The following is a 4462-nucleotide window of genomic DNA, read 5'->3' on the forward strand; positions in this document are numbered from 1 at the left end:
CTCCAACTCCATCGCGGGACATTGGTTCTGGAAATGCCCAGGCTCCCCACAGCTCCAGCAGACCGGCCCAGACTTCACGGTCAGAATTCCCTGTTTCCAGGGAATAGGAACAGGACGGGGGAAAGGAGAGAAGGAGGGGGAGAGAGAGAGGGAGAAAGATGAAAGCTCGCCGGCCCCCTCATCCAGTGATGCCAGTCGATGGCACTGGACCCACTCTGTGGTACATTTCGGTAGCCGGGCGATGAACTGTTCCAGTACCACCAGAACAAGTATCTCCTTGGCGCCACAATCTTCAGCCAGAAGCCACCTTCGGCAGGTGTCATGGAGCTGTTGAGAGAATACAAATTCGCATTCGTTCGACAGCTCCATGACAAAGTTCTGCCGTCGTTGCTCTGGGCTTCGGCCGACCCATTGCAGGATAGCTTTCTTCAGATCTTCGTACACCAGGAGGTTGGATGCAGGTAGTTGGTGGGCCGCGAGTTGAGCATCCCCGGACAACAGCGGCACGAGGCGGGCCGCCCACTGAGTGCTGGGTCAGTTCCATGCTCTCGTCCACTTGAAGTGCTCAAGGAATGCCTCCGGATCATCTTGAGGTCCCATCTTCGTCAGCATGATATGCGATACGGCTGTAGGTGGATCTAGGGTCACGGCTGAAGACCCCTCCTGGTATACCAAGCTCTGTAGAATCTGCCGGTCCTCCGCTTGAGCCTGGAAGAGCGCCTGGAACTGCTTCTCCTGTTCCATACACAGCTCAAGCAGAGACTGATTGGGCTTGGTGGATGCTGCGAGGGTCTTGAATACTTCGGCCAGCAGCGAGGACTCCATGATGGCATTTTTATCCTCCTAATTCCCGGGTTTCGGCACCACTGTAACAGATCTCTTGCTCTCTTGGGAAAGAGGAAGCAGGAGCCAGACAAACAATCCACGTAGTCTTGTATTTAACAATAATTTTCATTACAAACACATAAGGTTTGCTTTTCAGCGTAATATAAATGCAGACACTGCCACGCAAAACAGCTGTTAGAGGTGATTTCCCATAGGTGTCAATCCTTACCGCTCTTCCTCTCTCGGCCTCACTCTCCACAGATGTCATTTGGCCACACCCACATCACCACACATGTGGAAGTGCATCTACAGCAATGGAAATACTGCAGCGCTCCCACAGGAGCTCCTGAACTATGCCCCCAAATACTCAATCCACTGCCGCAGCAGTACTTTTAAACTCCGCTCCCGCAGGAGCACCCCTTTTTACTATTCCATCTCATCTACTCCACTGCCACAACAGTGTCTTAAATCTGCTCTTGCAGGAGGCCCACTTTACTCTACTGCTGCAGCAGTGTTTTACCATGCTTCCGCTTACAGCTGCGGTCACCATCTCATCCTGTTAATTTCAAGCACCATATTTCCCTGTCTCTGGGCAGATGACTGAGTGAGGCTGCCTCCGCAAGCCAGCTGATCTGACAGTATACCTATGATGCAACTCCCTATGGTCATATACAGGTCCTTTAATCTAAACCTTCCACCTGGATCAGGCCCTTACGTGAGCTGGCTGATTAGATTCAATATATCAATGGTACAGCCCCCTATAGCTGCATAAAGGTCCTTCATCTAAAACTTCCACCCAAAGCAGGCCCTTGCGTGAGGCTGCTTCCACAAGCTGGCTGCTTCAATGCAGTTTACCAAGATTTAGCACTTCTGCTAGTCTTTTGATTTGGTGTTTCTTTCACCCATTTTGGGGGGAGGTGGGGGTTAAATATTGTGCTAAGAAACAGTTCTACTACAGCATTATTAGTCAAGGTCGTATACATGTCTAAAGATACAATAATCTATAAAACATTAATGATCTATCCATGTGCTTGCTGTCCTTTATTCTAAGCAACTTTTTGGGGGGTAAATTTAAAGCTTGAGTCGAGCCTCTTCCTTGAGCCCCTCCTTTGCAGACAGCAAGCCACATACGTTTACTCTTTATCACTCAAAGATTATATGGGCAGGTGAACTCGTGAAATGGAGTTCTTAAACAAAACTACTGGTGGAGCTCTCTCATCTAATCTGCCAATCAACCTGCAGGCTGCTGAGTATATAAACTGCCGCCACCACTTACCTCACCCTAGCAACAGTCGTTCTGGCATCCCACCACCTCCCCATCTCCTTCCTTATTATGGGGAGTCTTAAAACACACGAGAAAATCTGGTTTGACACCTCTTGAAATTAGATGTACAAAGTAGTTGCTGACCAGAATCAATTCTTTGGGGTTTCAGAAATTTAATATATATTGAACAGTGTATGTTTAACTAAAGCAGATTGAATTGAAACTGAATTGAAAAATTCTAATGCATAGAATCTAACTCCACTTATTTGATTCATCAAATATTTTCAAGTCAGTAGATCTGAGGAGATAAGGCCTTTTTGAGTCATCAGTTTTGCGCTACAGGATTTCAACTAATCCAATCAGATTATGATAGACATCAGTTTAATAAGTGGCATAACATTCAAGTGATTCTCAGTATTGGTCAAATTAAGTCGGCAAGCATTATGTTTGTTGCATGAAACACGGCTTCACCCTTTCTGTTTGTTTCTTTATTATTTACCTTTGAATATATGATTAATTTACAGTATGGCGATTTAAGACTGAAGCATAATATGAATTGTTTTTGAAATCAATAAATGTATAATTTGTTTTCTGTACCCTACCTAAATAGTAATACATTTTCTGTATATATAATATTGAAAAATGGCAATGGCATGTTTTTTTTTTTTTTCTTCTTCTTTTCCACAGCACTGAATTTGGTCTTATGCCAGTGACTGTACTCAGAACTTGCATCTGGCGTGTAGACAAAGATAACTCTCCAAGCCAAAAAGCAAAGACTATGCTTTGCTTCTGCCAAGTAAGCTTTTCTGTCCTTCCATGTGCAAAATCACCGAAATAGTGACACTTTTTCCCAGTATTAATCACAGACTTCTTCAGATAAGCCTATAATGAAACAAAAATTCGAAATAACTCAAAATAACAAACCGGTAGCTCAGGTGAAATGGGATGGAAAATAATAATGTTAACTTATCCTTATGTTCCATATTTATACTGATAATTCATTCCATACATTCTTATTTATGGATATTTTATTTCCTGATATTTGATTTGTTGTCACAGTTTGTAAGACTTTCTGCACAATATTTTTAGGCTTAATGTAGATCGCTATTTCTCATAAACAGGATACAGCTTCAATGTCTCTGGCATTGGCAGGTCTTAACGTCATAACTGGGACAGTCACAGGGAAAGAAAGACGTAACGTGTGAAGTGCAGCAGAGCTTTTAAGAAAAAGGAAGCTCTATTGTTAATGTTTATTAACAAAACATGCACTGACGCATTATATTTACGAAAGTTTTACTAGAGTGAAGTTATCTTAATGCTAATGGGTTTACATTAAACAGACTGAGATCCATTTGAGTTAAAATATTATTAGTGTATGAGCTTAGAGGCGGTTGCCACTGGTTAAACATATGTCTGGAAGAAACAGACTTTAAGTTAATGTTCTAACTGTCCTATGGTGTGACCAAGACTTTGAGTGATTGTTTGCGAGGATATTTGTGTGTACTTTATTTTCCGAGAAGAAACTTTGTGTGTGCTTCTACTGATCTATTTCCTTAAATCCTTAGTAAAATAATAAAAAACACATGTCAACACAAGCACAAGATGAAAACACTCTGGCACGAGTATGAAGGCGCCTGTGTTTTGGCCAAATGCTCTAATTTTAGCTGAAACTGCATTCCAGATTTGGAGGCCCTAATTTAAAGGAGGTAAAAGTCTTCATTCATCAAGGAATGGGTGCGTCCAGCTGGATGTCAGTTCCCCAGGAGATGTAGGTCATGGAGCACAAAATAACTACCGGTGTGTTTACATAGGAAAGATCTTGGCAAACCAGACATCTGAAAATAGGCTAGCGTAATAAGTCAGGACCTAAGCGTTTCTGAAAAGTTAATATGTCTGCAAGATGTTGTTTGACCTCTAGCTTCTGAGCTTCTGAAAAGAACTTAGTGGCCCTAAGCCACTCTGAATCTGATGGTCTTCAATGAGGTCCTTAATTGGTTTACTGTGTAGCAGTAATCTTCTGTGATCCTATGAATTAGTGTCTATTGAGCGCAACAGTGACTGCCCACTTATTACAGTAGCCTTGGATCCGGAAGTATTTTTTTCATTCATTTTCTCCATAGGGATTTCAAAAAATTTAAAGCCAGGAACCAAACCAAACTCTGAGATGAATCACAACAATATTTATTTATTTATTTATTTACTTTAAGCAATAGCAAAAAAAAAAAAAAAAAAATATTTCAAAAAAAGGCAAAAGGTACTTAACAACTTTGGTCAGTAAATACTTGGTTATCCCACGAAACATTGTGATTAATGTAATCAAATAAATCGGTCAAATATGTAACACTTATTTTATTTTTTATTTTTTGTCCGGAT

The sequence above is a fragment of the Myxocyprinus asiaticus genome, chromosome 22 (assembly GCF_019703515.2).
Source record: "Myxocyprinus asiaticus isolate MX2 ecotype Aquarium Trade chromosome 22, UBuf_Myxa_2, whole genome shotgun sequence".
NCBI lineage: Eukaryota > Metazoa > Chordata > Actinopteri > Cypriniformes > Catostomidae > Myxocyprinus > Myxocyprinus asiaticus.